Source organism: Lactuca serriola, chromosome 1 (assembly GCF_051521515.1).
Source record: "Lactuca serriola cultivar US96UC23 chromosome 1, Lser_US96UC23_V15, whole genome shotgun sequence".
Lineage (NCBI taxonomy): Eukaryota > Viridiplantae > Streptophyta > Magnoliopsida > Asterales > Asteraceae > Lactuca > Lactuca serriola.
The window spans coordinates 144,879,370-144,897,097 of NC_136408.1; positions in this window are offsets into that span (position 1 = coordinate 144,879,370).

Consider the following 17,728-nt stretch of genomic DNA (forward strand, 5'->3'; position numbering starts at 1 on the left):
AACTGTTTTCATAAGAAAATATGGGATTTTTTTGAAGAACAACTTTTGAAGAAAGCAAAGGAAACTCGATCTTTTCGAAACTAAACCGCTTATGAACTCACCAGCTTTATGCTGATTTTCAAACCGCTTGTATTCTCAGGTCAGCGTTAGATAGGTACACCGCCACCTTTTGGAGAAGACGGAGCGTTCCGAAGACTCGTCTTTACTTTTGTTCATATGATATATGTATATAACACTTGTATAACCTTTACTTTTAAACAGATGTAAACAGTATTATGTAATGTAATGTTTTGTGATTACTGCTTTACTATGTGCATTGGATTTGATACTCAACGTGGAGTCAACCCCGTAAATGTTTCCGCCTTTGGTTTTCGGGGTGTGACAGATTGGTATCAGATCCCTTTTTTATAGTGAACTGGTATACCAAAGCTTACATGGTATAAGACTATAAACATTAAAGGGCCTAAGTGCTCTGAACTAAAAGTGTACTCTACGAATATAAGTATTTTCTAAAGTATACAAGTATACCGACCGTCAAAATCCATAACTACAAGTAGAACAAAATATAAGTAAATGGGTGTTGTACACTGCGGTTAAACCTGGGCAGTTATGTAGTCGTGTCTAGGATCAATATAGCCTGGCCAACTATATTCATTCGAGACACGGCCAACATGTGCTTGGGAGTGACTGTGGTACGCAGCATAGCTAAAACTTACCTAATATCCCAAACAATGTGTTGTCGCTGCAGCGAACCATGAAATACTATGGGAGTATTTCTCGAGCCGATCCTTTGTAGAAATCCTCGTATACGTGTTGGTCCTTGATCATTCCTCTAGCGATAAAATTTTCTGCCTTGATCACTCTTTCCTGCTTTATCGCTTAATATAATGTTATATCTGTCTTGATGAGATATCCCCTGATCCATATCTCTTGATTCAATTCAGAGGACTTATGATCCTCTCTTTCATGATCTTTTTAGATCAAGATGCCTCCGAGAAAAAGACCCAGCTCAAAGAACACCAACAACCCTCCACCGCCACCACCTCCTCTTCCAATTGATTTAGTAACACTTCAGGCAACCATTTCTGCCACCATATCAGCTCTCCTACCTCAACTAAACCCCAATGGTTCAGGAGGTGGTTCCCAAAACCAAAACCAAGAAGGTAATCAGGGACACCGGAAGGAGTGTTCCTATAAAGACTTTATGAATGCGAAACCCACATTCTTCGATGGCACAGGAGGTGTCATTGCTCTAACTCAGTGGTTAGAGAAAATCGAATCTATCTTCGAGATTTGTGCCTGTTCGGAATCCGACAAGGTGAAATTTGCCGCTTGTACGCTCACCAATAAGGCTTTGACTTGGTGGAACGGCCGAGTCAAATCCCTGACTTTACCTGTAGCCAATGCTATGGGATGGGAAGTTATGAAGGAACTACTACGTGCAGAGTATTGCCCTCGGGGTGAAATCTAGAAGCTGGAACATGAGCTATGGAAACTGAATATGAAAGGTTCCGATATCACCTCTTACACTTCAAGGTTTGATGACTTGGCACTTCTTTGTCCGGGAATGGTTACCCCGGAAAGCAAAAAGGTAGAAAGGTTCATCTGGGGATTAACTCAGCTGACCAAAGGGAACGTTATAGCAGCAAAGCCAGATACCTATGACAGCGCCAAGTGTCTGGCACAAACTTTGATCGATCAAAATGATGACCAAGATGAAGCAGACACCACTCCTGGGCCAACAGAAAAGAGTGGCGAGAAAAGAAAGTTTTGGAAAAAGAAGAAGAAGAGTCAGTCTTCCCCAGAACCCTCGAAGAAACAACAAATAGTGGCAGTCCACGCTGCCACTATTCCTGCTGCTGTTTCTATTGTCAATTCCACATCTCAAGTACCTATTACCGGATATGTCGGTACCCTCCCGTGGTGTGACCAATGTAACTACCACAATCGCATCCCTAGCCCTTGTCGTGCAAAGTTTTGTAGAAGCTGTGGCCAGGAAGGTCACCTCACACGAACCTACAAAACCCCAACCCCATCAACTAGTCAAGCTTCCGGAGCTGGTATCGGTCAAACCTGCTACAGCTATGGAGAGGTCGGGCACTATAAGCGAAACTGTCCAAAGACAGTAACGTCTGGCAACATCGGGAGAGTCCTAACTATGGGGCAAGAAAGGACAGACGCCGATCCCACCGTTGCCACATGTATACTTCTTTTTGATAAATCTTGTGCCCGTAATCCTTTTCGATTCTAATGATGAAAGGATTTGGTAACCATTCATTCAAATATCTTTCTAAATTAAATCCTTCGTTAAAAATCGAAACGTGCACCGTCGAGATGACTAAACAGTGAGAAAGAAAGCGTTAACGTCATACCCTTAGATCGTATCCTCAATTCGGATGGTTATCCCTTTCCATTTGATTTAAGGTAAACCTTTCATGGAAAGCTTTGATGCAAACTCGGCATGGAATGACTTAGTCTCATTCATGCGGTTAGTCTTGTCTTCGAAAGGGTCGTCTGTTCGTATCTTTCCTTTGACCCAACTCTCATATTCTTCGTTCATTAAAGCATATAAATTTTTTCCATCCATTCCCCGTCCTTATGATATTCGGGAAAACGGGAAGTCTGTAACTTTTTCCCTGATGCCTTTCCATGAATCCTCGAGAATTCTTTTCCGAACGTCTAGTCAAGTCTCGTATTAATCTACTCCCTGGAGCTACCTCATAGCCGAACCTCCGGAAGATGATGTATCCAATACAGCGACCAGGACCTGATGTGATCACCATGAGTTCGTAGTGGTACCCTTCAGTCAAATCATTTTCCTTGATCTTGTAGTGAACAAAGCAACCATACCCGTGGGCCCATAACCCACAGGTCCCAGACTTCTCTTTCAGGATCATCAAACCCTTAGTTACTCTGCCACATGAAGATGTACCTTTTTGTTGGAGTTTGTTTTCTGTTGGAAGCCTTATCCTAGGGAAAACATGGAATGCTTTAGAAAAGTGAAATACTTCCCTCATGGTATATTAGACCCTTCGCGACCCTTTGAAATCGATTCCGTAACCTCCAAACTTCGATTGCCCTCGGAACTTAGTAGCACCCATTTGATACTTCACGTCTCGGTCTTTGAGAAGTATCTACTTAATGAAATCAAGACGCGTCCCGAAAGTGAGGGTTCGCTGAGACGTCAAGCGGAGACCCGATGTCACTTGGGAGCGCGAAAACCCGAAGCAGCAAATCCATCCGTATCTCATTCAAATACATGTCTTGTATCGTAATCATTGAATTTCGGGACGAAATTCCCTCTAACGGGGGGATAATGTAACAACCCGAAGTTGTTCATCACCGAAAACTCATGCTACGTGTATAACTCGCCGTATATCAATTCGTTCCGATGTCGTTTTTGGGTTAAATTAATTAAACTTATATGTTTAATTGATGGTAATGAGTGTCCAAACCTGTTAGGAACTCACGAAATTAGCCCAAAATGCTTATTCCAAAAATTTTAGAAACGTCCCCGTCGAGTTACTGAAACTTAATCGGGTGCGACCAAAAGCCCCGTTTAGTGCCGGTATCGGGTAGAATTCCATCGTGTCCAAGTTTTGGGACCTATTTAAACGTGTTGTAGCTTTCATTTGAAGCTTTTGCTTCCTCAATCTACTCTCTCTAAAACCTCTATCCTAAATCCAAGTTTAAGGGTCCAAATCACAAGCTTAAGGCTTCTAATCTTCATGGTATGTTCCTTAACTTATTGTGTATCATGTTTGGCCTTCAAATTCGAGATTTAATCATGAAATGGGACATTACATATGAGTTTACGGCCCAGGAAGGTGCCTAGGCCGTAAACACTAAATTAAAAGGGTTTTAAGCCCTTAAACCCTTCCTAGACTCAAACAAGGCTTAGATATGAATTTTAGAATAATGGTATTTGCCTTAGAACATCATGAACATAATTTTTGAGGAGTAAATAGGAGTTTACGGCCAAGGCTCATGCTTAGGCCGTAAAACCCTCAAAAATAGAGAGTAAACTCCTTTTAACATGTCCAAATGCCTTGAAACTCAACCAATAGCCTTGTGGTAAATCCTAGGACCATCTAAAAATAGTTTGGGGGTCTTAAACATATCAAAATGCAACATATAAGAGTTTACAGCCATAGCTCATACCCTTAGGCCGTAAACTCCTAAAAATGTGTTAAAAGATGCCCTAAAATCACCCCAATGCTTGGAAAAATTATTAGAATCACATGTGATTGTCCTAAGTGCCTTAAATCAATTATTCAAGACCATGGGAGAGTTTACGGCCATAAACTCCAAGTTTACAGCTGTGAACTCCCTTAAACATGGTATGAGTCCCCTTAAATTAATCCAAGGCATTTTAGAAGTCCATTCCAACATTTCCCAAGTCCAATCAAGCCATTAGACACTCAAAATCACACCAACATGAGTTCACGGCCGTGAACTCATGTATGTATGTGTTTTATGGTTGTAAACTCCCTAAAATGTTTACTCTTGGGGAGTAAACTCAAATCCTAAGTCCCTAGTACCATTTCACGTCCGTAGACGCCACCCGGATCCTTCCAAACACTCAAAATGGGGTGTTTCCGCAACTAGAAGTGTATATCGTTAGCAAATAAATTAATCAAGTCCTAATTAAATACAAATATGTATCATTTCATAATCCATAGGAAGCTTGTGTGTTCGCGAACCTAGAACTGACGTTTAGGATCCAATCTGACGTGTTTCTCAACTGGTGAGTTCATACCCCTACCGTCTTTCATGTGTTTTTTTCGAATGGTTTTCAACATTTTCAGGGGGAATACAAGCAAAAGTACAAGGAATCTTGTACTTAAACATATTTTTAGTTCAAATGTTTTATTTCATGTATGATTTTAATAATGAAAATTGTGATAACTAATGGTTCGAATTGCAGGTTAAACAGTTAGACTAAAGCGAGATTTCTTTAAAAAGTGTTTTGATCAATATTACTTTTTGTAAAAGAAATCATACTAATCATAACTAAGATTAATACTAAACGAATACGAATATAACTATTAGGTTAGTACAAATAAGAATGCGAATACGAATATAACTAATAGGATAGAACGAATACGAATACGAATCTAACCAATATCATAATACGAATACGAATGTGAATACGAATATAACTAATAGGATAGAACGAATACGCTACGAATCTAACGAATAGCATAATACGAATACGAATGTGAATACGAATATAACTAATAGGATAGAACGAATACGAATAAGAATCTAACCAATAGCATAATAGGACTACAAATGCAAATTAACTCCTTTGGATGACACCAAGACTTCGAATATACAACTAGTGTACCCCTTGAGTGTCTCCAGAGTTTCGAATTAAATACGAAAATACGCCTCTGGACCTCTACTGAGTTTCGAATATATCCGCCTCAAAATGTCGACAGAGCTTTGATAATACAAGAATGTACTCTTTTGTAACTCAACAGAACTTCAAAAATACTGTAACGTACGCTTCTGTGTGATTCCAAATATTCGAAAATACAACTAAGTTAGTAGATAATAGTCATTCGAATGTAGAATAATTAAGGGTTTAGAATACTTAACTAATACTATACACATGGTAATTACTAGTACTTCGAAATCAAACCTAAGAACCAACTCAACACATAGGAAAATATGGGATTTTCCTGGGACACATAACAGCTAGTAACGAACTTAGAATCAAATAGACAACTCAACACATAGGAAAATATGGGATTTTCCTGGGTAGCACATCAACACATAAACGGATAAAGTAACAAACGAATAACTAAAACTATAAGGAAAATATGGGATTTTCCTGGAATGATATAACCAACCGTTTTCGAAATTGTAACAAAGGATAACCAAACTGTTTTCATAAGAAAATATGGGATTTTCTTGAACAACAACTTTTTCAGAAAGCAAAGGAAACTCGATATTTTCAAAACTAAACCGCTTATGAACTCATCATCTTTATGTTGATTTTCAAACCGCTTGTATTCTCAGGTCAACGTTAGACAGGTACACCGCCACCTTTTGGAGAAGACGGAGCGTTCCGAAGACTCGTCTTTACTTTTGTTCATATGATATATGTATATAACACTTGTGTAACCTTTACTTTCAAACAGATGTAAACAGTATTATGTAATGTAATGTTTTGTGATTACTGCTTTACTATGTGCATTGGATTTGATACTCAACGTCGATTCAACCCCGGAAATGTTTCCACCTTTGGTTTTCAGGGTGTGACACTCGGTTCATCGCTTGTACGCTAAGTGTACGTTGTTGTACGCCCCGTGTACAACTCAAGGGTCAAAATGGGACAATATAAACATGCAAGGTTAAAAGTAGAACTTACCAAGACTTAATAGTTACAATGCTTTGGAAGTTTATAATTATGGAATAATTTTCAAAGGTCTTACAACAACTCCCCTACCTTAAAAGACTTCATATTTAATCATGCACGAAGATTAGAGATATTGAGACATTTTTCTGGCCATCAAACTTGACAATAATAGTGATTTTAAGGATATGGTATCATTTTTTGAATAAATGAAATACTACTTATCATGTCATGTTTTAATATATCATTTTTAGCTTTTTATTAACTATCCGAATTCCCAAAGTATTAATACCATTAGTTTGAGATTTGTTTGTTGTCATACCCCCAAACCAGAGCAACGGAAACGTTTGTAGGTGGATTACTTCATGTAGAGTATCATAACATAATGTATAATAGTGATCAAAGCTATAGAATCATCATAATTATAACTAAGAAGATTACATAGTATCCAAAACATTGTTTGATTCAGTACCGAATACATAAGACAAAAGTAATTAATTTGTAGCGGTGACACCCCAACAACAAAAACCCTTTGATTATTTGTTTACTGATTCCCTGAGAATACAAGTAGTTTTGAAAAAGTGTCAACAATTAAGTTGGTGAGTTCATAAGAGTTTTGCATGAGAAAAATCGGTAACTTTTCCTTGTAAAATGATAGAGTGCGCTTTCAGAAAATCCAATATTTTCTTTAAAAATGAGCTATAAGTCTTAAACCGTATGACCAAAAATGTAAGTAGTGATGTACTGGAAAATAGTATCATGTAGTTTTATCATAACATAAAACCAATTGAATGTATGTTAGCCCCGTAAACCAAATGTATTCTTAACACCCCATGTGAGTTATTATAACCGTGCTAAAGACATAGATGACCTGTTACGACGTTCTTCGGGCATCAGGACGTTAAACATTTGTCACCCTAGACCTGCCGGTCTAACTGTAGCTAGCAACTTAGGTGCGGGATTGTCAGTCCCATATAGATCTATACACAAGTATTACGCTCTCTTACGTGAAATTCTGGTTATAATACAAGACTTTTTTAGGTACTCTGATAGGTACATGAAGACAATGACTCACAAAATTGTATCAACATGTTTACATATAGTGTAATGAAAACCTTTTTGTAAGTGGGATTATTTCCTTCCCATAGTAAATACATAGTGTAAATAATTATTCCTTTAAATAATTATATGTTTCGTCCAAAATGATAATGTAGTATTTGTGAACCATAAACTATACGAACTATAGTTTGTTATAAATGTTTTGTTATGTCCATTTATATAATCATATATATAAATACATTTAAGTAAACATGTCTAGATATTTTAAAAGATTATATCATATAAATTTACATCTATCACAAGTATAAGAATAGTTAGTACGATAAAGCCAATTTCTAGTTTTTGGCCCTTTTTAAAGACATTTACCGGTAACTAGTAAAATATTATTTTGTAAACCTTATTCTTAACTTTTTGGGCTATTTAACTCAAGTTAACTATAAATTTTTAAAACCATATATTTTTAGTTAGTACCCACAAAATTGATGCCATAAACTTGTTATGACCACTTTTGTTTCAAAATCCATATTTTTTACATAAAATGAAAGATTTTTGAGTTTTCTTTTCATAAAGCTAACTCCTTGATATTTTGTCTAGTTTAAAAATACATGTCCAAAACAACATATTATGGGTTATATTCCACAAAAATGGTATAATAACTAGGTTATAACCAATTTTGTTAGAAAGGCCATATTTTGTCCGTAAAAACCTTGGTCTTCGTAGCTTTGTACTTATTACTTTTTCTTATGGACATACAACATGGTTTATGTTTGTCTTTCTTAGTTTTGCATATCAAACTATCATACCACAAATAAATGTTCTAAAAAACTAGTAATAGCCACATTTCATGCAAGGTAATACTTTACACACAACATAGAAATGAAACATGAAAACATTTGTGTTATTATTCAAAATTTTCTTGTATCCCCCCCCCCCCCCCCCAAAGCATGAAAATCTCAAAAATATGGGGTATGAACTCACCTTGAGTGTGTTTGTGGTTGGTTAAAGAGACGAAGATGAAGATCCTCAAGCTTAGAACACTTGAAGGTGATTGAAGAACATTTGAAGATGGTATTATCATATGGGTTTTAACACATGTTAATATGTGTAAAAGTCACAAAACTAGTATGAATGTGTATAAAAGCACTAGATTAACAAGGAAATGCTTACCAAAAATCTAAGAACCGACTTGGAGGAATTGATCTTTTGAAGACTTGAACATGTTCTTGAGAGAAAGAATAAAGAAAGATGAATATGGTGGTGGGTTTGGGAACCCTCGACCATAAGTTAGAAGAGAGGGACAGGGGGTGGGTGGTGTGGGGTGAGGTGATGGTTTCATGGTTGCATGTGGTGTAATACTTAAATGTATGGTGGATAAAGATGGTTTTGGGAAAAGATGAGCACATCTTGTCTTCAAGTCAACTCTTCTTCCTTTTTTATAAGATTCTAGGAAATTTTATAGAAGTGTGGTAATTTATATAAAAAACAATATTCTTTATAAAAAGTGTGGTAAAACAATGTATAATTAATACATTTGAATCACGAAAATTCGAACTATTATAAAGGTCTCAACATTGCTAAAAGTATTAGCATATTGTGTTGTGGATATTATTTATACCAAAATAATATTTACTTGTATTATCGAATTTCACGTTGTTAATCCTAAACAGGATTCTTATTCCATAATTGATGAAAAGTGACATACTTTGCATTAGTATTTGAAAGTTGTACATTAGGAAACATCAAGATTCACTTAAAATTCTAATACGGGTCGAGTTGACTTTTGTTGACTTGTTGACTTTTGTTGGATCCAAAATTGACAGTTGTCATGTGTTCCCCCCGTTAGAAGGAATTTCGTCTCAAAATTAGTACTTGAGGGGTTACTCATGAGCTAGGGAAGAGAGGTGGGTACTTCTGTTTCATTTGGTACTCACGCTCCCAGGTAAATTCAGGCCCTCGTTTGGTACTCCAACCAACCTTCACTATGGGTATGCGGCTTTGTTTCATCGTTTTGACCTCGCTGTCCTTGATTTCCACAGGTTCCTCGATGAAGTGTAGTCTCTTTTTTGCCTTTATTTGATCAGGTGGGATTACAAGAGTCTCATCAGATAGACACTTTTTCAAGTTGGACACATGGAAGGTGGCGTGTATGTTACTGAGTTCCTGTGGTAGATGAAGTTTTTAAGCTACCGGGCCTATCCTGACAAGGATCTCAAACGGCCTAGTATACCTTGGATTTAGTTCCCCATGTTTTCCAAAACATATCATTCCCTTCCAGGGTGAGACCTTCAACAGTACGTGGTCACCAACCTGAAATTCCAAGGGTTTGCATCGTTTATCTGCAAAACTCTTTTTTCGATCCCATGATGCCTTTAATCATTTCCGAATTTGAACGATCTTCTTCATCGTTTCCCGTATGTTCTTAGGGCTGGTAAGTGTGCTATTAGGCACTTGTCCCCTTGGTAGTTGCGTGTCACCCCCCTCAGCCTAGTATAGAGGTGATCTGCACTTGCGCCCATAGAGGGCTTCGAATGGAGAAACCTTAACACTAGTGTGATAACTATTATTGTATGAGAATTCGATGAGCGGTAAGTAGGTATCCCAGGCTTTATCGAAGTCTATCACATAGGCTCTCAACATGTCTTCTAGCTTCTAGATGGTTCTTTCGCTTTGCCCATTGGTTTGAGGGTAATAAGATGTACTCATGTCGAGTCTGGATATTGACACACCATGTAATTGTACAATCTCTTTGATGTACATCCTTTTTAGTTTCTCCATCTTGTCTGTCTCCTTTATTGGCAGGAAGTGTGCAGATTTGGTCAATTTATCGACGATCACCCAGATGGTGTCATGTCCACCCTTCGACATGGGCAACTTGGTTATGAAGTCCTTGGTTATCCCTCCCACTTCCACTCGGGTATATCCGGTTGCTGAATCTAACCCGAGGGCTATTGATATTCTACCTTGACCTTGACACAAATCATGCACTTGCCCACATAGGTAGCGATTTCTTCCTTCTTGTTTGGCCACCAATAAAGTTTCTTAAGGTACAGATACATCTTGTCTGAACCAGGATGAACAGAGTATTTGGTCTTGTGATCGTCGTTCATGACAAAGTCTCTGTACCCACTAAATTTTGGTATCAAGATCCGGTTCATGAGATAATGAGCCCTGTCACCTTTCACCTCAACATTTTTATCCATTCCTCACAAGTCTTCACTTGCGATGTTCTTGGGCTTCAAGGCTTCAAGCCGCACCTCCTTGATCTGAGTGAACAGGTGTGAATGGATGGTCATGGTAAACAATTTTACCCGGTGGCTTGAGTATTCTTTTCGACTTAGGGCATCTACTACTAAGTTGGCCTTTCCTGGATGATAACGAATTTCACATTCATAGTCATTTCATTCAGTTGACTGGACAATTCCTGCAATTCTGTTGGCACTAGACGATATGGTGATTTGGCTATGGGGGTGGCTCCAGGAATTAAGTCAATTCTGAACTCTACTTGGCGTATAGGCGGTACTCCTGGATGGCCTTCTGGGAATACACTGGGAAAGTTACAGACTTTTTGAATATCCTTGATGTCTTTCACTTCCTTTTTCCCAAAAACAACGTAGGCTAAGAACGCATGATACTCCTTATGTAGATACTTTTGAGCCTTGATGCAAGAGATGATTCGAAGATTCGTGTTGGGTTTGTCTCCATAGATGACGTGGGTTTCGCTACTTGGTAGGTTAATGCGAACGACCTTTTCGTAACATAAAATATCGGCATGGTGAGGACTTAACACTTCCATACCAATGAAACATCAAAACTCCTTATTGTGACTGGCATTAGGTCGATTTGGAAGGAGTGGTTGTTAAAAGAATTACTAGTAAGGAAAATGAGATGTGTAAAATTTAGGCTTTCAATGCAGAATCTTAGAGCTTTCCACCATTACAAAAATGGTTAAAGGACCCGGTTAAATAGGTTAAATAGCTTGGTTTTGTAAGAGGGATAGATACTGGTGAGTCCTGTGAGAAATTATTAATAGAACCTAGTTTTAAATCGGCACTTTTTGTGACCAAAAGAGCCTGGATTGAATTCATGTAACCGAGACATATTACATATTAAGAGCCAATTTCTTATATAATGGTTCAATGTAAACAACCAGACGATACAAGACTTTTAGCCTCCATTTTATGAGAATTAGAGCCTCATTCCAAGATAAGAAAATTCTAGTTCATTTTAGCACATCAAATTTTTAAAAATTTTTATTATGAAAATAACAACACAATAGTTCTTGACTATCAATTCATGACAAAGAGTGTATAGATAAAAAAGTTTCGTTATATGGACATGCTAAATAACCAACCATAATATCCATTGATAAAAACATAATAAAACAAAGAGATTTGTCTGCGTAATAAAATAAGTCTTGGATTTGGTAATTTCATACATCATATAACTTGCATGAAAATTTAAAAAAGAACATACGTCATCACATCACAAAGAGATTGTCCAAAAAATAAACTGTAGTAGCTCTTTCCTTTATCATTACTGAAAAACAAACAAAACAAAGAAAAAAAGTAAGAAAAACTCCAACAGAAGATAATTGAACTAACATTAGAAAGTTTTAAAATTTAATAACTAACCATATAAGATTTTTTAGAGGACCACATCCTTCATATAGTTATTCAAAAACTCTCTAGCCCATGCAACAACATTAGCAACAAACATCTTTTCCTCAAAGGGAGTTTTGTCATCCCAAATGCTGCCAGACTATATTAAAAATAAAATTAAAAGTTTTGATTAACAAAACAACAATTTTGTTGCAATAGAGAAAGTAAAAAAAGATTAAAAATGTACTTTACTTGGAAATCCATAATGTCTTGTCATCACAAAATCAAACATCCATCGTGTTGCATAGTGTCCACTCTCTAAACCACCACTCAGCTGTTTTATTTCACAAAAATTGTAGCAAAAAGAAAACATTAATAAAAAAATGAAACTACAATAATTATTTCCTCAACAAACATCCAATCCAAATTGAGTTGAATAGTCTTTTTCATACCTCATGAAAGACCTTAAAAGAAACAAACAAGTTGTGTATTCAAAATTATAAAAAGATTTATCTCATGCTACGATGTAAGTAATTTCATATATGTACATATGTTTTTTTTGAGTAGGTGATGGTAGTCAGCAGAGTTTTCTATATGATTCCTAAGAGAATTCAATATATAGACTATACGATTGCAAATCTAATTCCCCAAGAAAACCCAGTGCATACAAGAATTTTCAACATTTAGTATAAATAACAAACCAAAAAAAAGATAGCAACTTATTATACTTTTTCAAATACGTTGTGACGAGAAACAATTTTTTGTGGTGAAGACGTATGTAATCAACAAGATAACTAATGACATCCTCTGGAGTTTTTCTGGCATGCCTCCCGTAGAATATTACAAGGGTCCAAGAAATCACATTTATTCATATGTGTTCGAACCATTGAATGAAGAATCACACAAAAAAGAAAACCAAACATGTTATGGTAAACTAGTAATACTAAAATTTCTCTTTCAAAAAATAGTAAAACATTAATGTACTTATATTTACCAAAAATTTATAATGGAAGCATCTTTTGTTTTCTTCTCAACAATCGAAAATATTCTTTACTTGTTACAAAAAAAGAATCATACATCCTGACTTCGAAGATCGGATAATCGGCTACAATGTTAAGGAATGGCTTGGTCTTCGAAGAATCATGAACATATTCAATTGGCCTTGCTTTCCTGGTTGTTAGGTTGGGTATGTTCTTGTTTCTATTAGCCCCTCCAATTGTTGGCACTAAACCTGTGGAATGCTTTTCTATTTTGGCAAAATCAATGTACATACAACAGTTTTGAGAATCTACATGAGGACACCATATGTAGTTTTCTCATTTGACCAGCCAAACATGTCAAATATTCATCTCATGAATGTTTAATTCTCTACATCCAGTAACTATGATCTATCTGTTATTACACAAACAATATATTAATAACATTCATGTAGGACAACCAATGCATCCAAAGACATATGTATCGTACCAAATGCAATATTCGCATTACAGAAATATGATCGAGTGCGTGTAAGTAATCAAAATAAGTTCTTTCTTCTAGTTAGACAAGATGATGAATGTTAATGATTCAATAAGTTTTAACAAATATTTATGTAATATTCAAATAAACAATAAATCAAGAAATATAACAAATTAGTTAAAAAAAATAATTTATTATTATTATTGTTATTGGAGTTAATATGACGATAAAAAACACGATAAATCAATTAAATGAATAAGGTAATTGAACAAGTTGTTATTTTGATTGATTTTAATAATAAAACAAATTATTTATACATATTTTTGGTATGTAAGAAACTAATCATCTTTCATAAAAGTTGATAGAAACCGACAAAAATACCCTCACAAAATAGAATGCATATAAATAAAAAATTTAGCAAGATTACTTTCTTTGTTTTTCAAGCCAAAAGTCTTCTCATCTTCTGCATAATGTCTTCTATACTATCATCTTTGTACTCCCTTCATCACAAAATTATTGTCCACGTTTGACTTTTTAAGTCTCTTTTATTCGACTTTGACCTTAAATAATTTGTTTTTTGGTATATAATTTGTTAGGCAAGATATATGAATAGAATGTTTTTAAATGTATTTTCATTGTTATAACTTTCATCAAAAAATATATAACACAGATAAAATTATTTATGGTCAAAGTTGACATGGAAAAACTACAAAAGTCAAATGTGAACAAAAATTTCAGACAGAGGGGTATATGAAACAACACACCTATCTCATCTTAATCCTTATCTCTCTTCCCCAACTTCAAAACATCCCACAAAATTATCTCTCTTCCCCAACTTCAAAACATCCCACAAAATTCAAATCATCTGGGTTTTTTTTACCAAACAATCAATTACCTCTTTCAATCTGTTAAATTTTACATCTTTTGCCCATACAAGCTCAACTTGATATCAATGAGTTCACAACCTTTAAGATTCCAGAATGTGAGACTCCCCTGTGTTGCAACCTTTAACCTTTTGACTCCAAAGGCTCCAAAAATATCCACCATGCACAAATCTCGGATAAAAGGAAAAGAGAAAGGAATTTGAGAGATGAGCGACAGATACAGAGGAAGAAATCAACAGGGATATGAAGAGATAAACAAAAAAGTATTATAAAACAACTACCTAAGAGATAGTTTTAAAACTTCCAAAAAATGTGAAATGGTGTACAAAATGGTTCAATCGTTACCAATATCTCTCTTATCTTTTGTTGCCTGCCATGAAACTGTGACTCCAAACAACATCCACTGGTGTTGTTTTGGCTACCGTTAAGCGGAAGGGGTGAGTAATTTTGGAGTGATTTCAGTACCATATCTGGTGATGTGTTTAGCTAGATTGTCACTCTCTTTTTCTTTTATGATATTGGCATTTGAATACAATTATTAAATTTTAGTTTTATTCATTTATTTATTTCCTTTTCCTTGTTGCAGCTTCTTCCATGGTTTGGAGAAGAAACATGAAAAATGAAGAAAAGTATATCACAAGTTTCAGCAGTTAAGTTAGTCGACCTTTCATTGTGTTCCTCTATGATTACCCTATTTCACGTTTCTCTTGAACCAGACACCAACTACAGGTCGACAATAATATATGGTGGACAACAAGTACCTGATATCAAGACATACAAGAAACCTCATTCACTTGAATTTTTTTCTTAATCACATGGAAAATCCTTCACTTATGTAATCATGATTCGCTTGATAAAGTTCTTTATTAGCCATAGTGTTAATGTATCAATACATAGTATTATTAGCTTAGCTATAGTCTAGGCCCAGGTATTGTTGTAATTATATTTGTTATATATGTTGTATATCTCATTTGAAGGCAACAAAAATATTTTCCCAGTATTGCTCAATATGGTATCAGAGCAAATTATCCTTTTTTTCTACTATATATCATTTCCATTCATATTAGGGACGGCTCCTCACCCGCATCACTAGAACTATACTTCCACCACCTATTTCCTTCATTTTCTCTTGGAAAAATGTCTACTAATTGTAACAACGTAAATTTTCAAACAAGTTTTTCATTTTTAAATAAAGTGTTTTCATCCAAAACAAGGCATAAACATTCCACGTGTCATAACAGAATACAAATCATATGAATCCCAAGATCCCAAATCATCTCTCAGTGTGTACAGATCACGTCGGCGCCTTCCCACGGTCCTCGCTAGTACCTGAAACACATACACAACAACTGTAAGCATAATTGCTTAGTGAGTTCCCCAAAATACAACTTACGCACATACGCCTTTCCAGGACCTGACCTTCCGGTCCATGTGTCTCAGGGGACTTCCGTCCCTGCTGGGTAAACCTTCCGGTCCTACCCACGCCAACCTTACGGTCCACATCACAACGCCTTCCGGCTCATAACATATTCGCCTTCCGGCCCATAACATAATGCCTTCTGGCCCACAAACATACATAGCACGTATAACAATTAACTTATCACATATAACACATATATCTCATATCACATCCGACCTTCCGGTCACACAGTCAAACCCTTCCGGGTATAGTATAGTGAGAAGACTCACCTTGTGAATATCGATAGCTAGCAAATCCCGAAGTCACTCGTGCTCGATCCGCCGAGCTACAATCTCCCTATAACATCATACATCTCTTATTAACCCTTTTATCTTCTAAGTTTGACTATCCCTAAGAAGTCAAACATAGGTCAACTCTGGTCTACGGTCAATGGTCAACTTGACTGGACTCGGCGAGTGCACAGGGCAACTCGGCGAGTCTAGACGTTTTCGCCAACTCCCAAGGATTCCCTTCTTACACGTCGAGTACTCCCCCTGACTCGACGAGTTCCACCTGGAAGAATCGCGGGGCCACTCCGACTCAACTCGCCGAGTTTCAAGAACAACTCGGCGAGTCCCAGCTTGACTCGACCACCTGCCAAAACCTTTCCAACTCTCTTTGACTCACTGAGTCGTCCATAACTCGGTCAGGACTACACACTGGGTGGTCTCAAGGACAATCTTCAAGCGACTCGTCGAGTCTGTTCATCAGACTCGGCGAGTCCATGCCATGCATCAGCTAAAACTGGCTTTTGCGGTCAGATCCGTTCCATACATTCATAGATCTGGCCTTCCCAAGCTTATTTGTCACGTAAAGTCTCAGTCTTGGTTGCCATGCAATGCGTACAAGGCTTATTTTGGGGAAACAACCTCTAATATGACCACCTTAGCTTCTAGCTTAAAAGGATGGACATAAAGCTAGTCATATGGGGTCTCCTGGACCTGCTAAGGCCCAGATCTAGGTTCCATATCTCCATGGAACCTTTCATACTTCCAATTTAAGCCAAGAAATGCAAGAAGAAACGCTAGATTTGACACATCAACACAAAACACGAAGTTTGGCTCTGAAATTTACCTCAAGAAGACTCCCTTGAAGAATTAGCAACAGATCCAAGCTCCCCAACTCCTCAAGCTTGATCCTCTCCCTCCTTTCTTGCAATATCACACAAAATGGTGAACAATGGCCTCCAATTACACTCACAAGGGCTCACAGTCGCATGGGGGATCTTAGGGTTCAAGGTGGCCGCAAATGAGGGCCATAAGGTCCTTTAAATAGGGCTTAGGACCGGGAAATTAGGGTTTCATTAAACAGCGCAGACTCGCCGAGTCCATATCCTGGACTCGCCGAGTCCAGACGGATCCCGCGTCCATAATCACGACCCTACTCGGCGAGTCTGAGCTCCAACTCGCCGAGTCCCCTCTCAAAACACAAAAATAATCAAACAATAAAGATACCTGGAATTCCGGCTGTTAAACTAATAATCCACCTCTTCCCTAAAAAGTATTTTCCATGACAAACATTAACTTTCATATCACTCTTGTACTTGATTTTGAGTGCCTAAACTACGACTCATGGAGGACTCTCTTCCTAACACACTATCAAGCATATGATACTATTGACCATGTGGATGTTACGCATGATGCTCTTACTGCTAAAGCCATAAATGATAACTGGAAGAATATCGATGCCGTTTGCGCTGATGTGGATATACATAACCATATCCCAAACTCTCCTTCAAATTGTTCTCAAAGAAAACTCCTACACAACCATGTCCCAAACTCTCCTTCGAATTGTTCTCAAAGAAAACTCCTACACTAGAAATGTATGGTTTCACCTGGAAAGACTGTTTCAAGACAATAGAGAGGCTGGAGCAGTGCAACTGATAAGTGGAATAACATCCAAATTT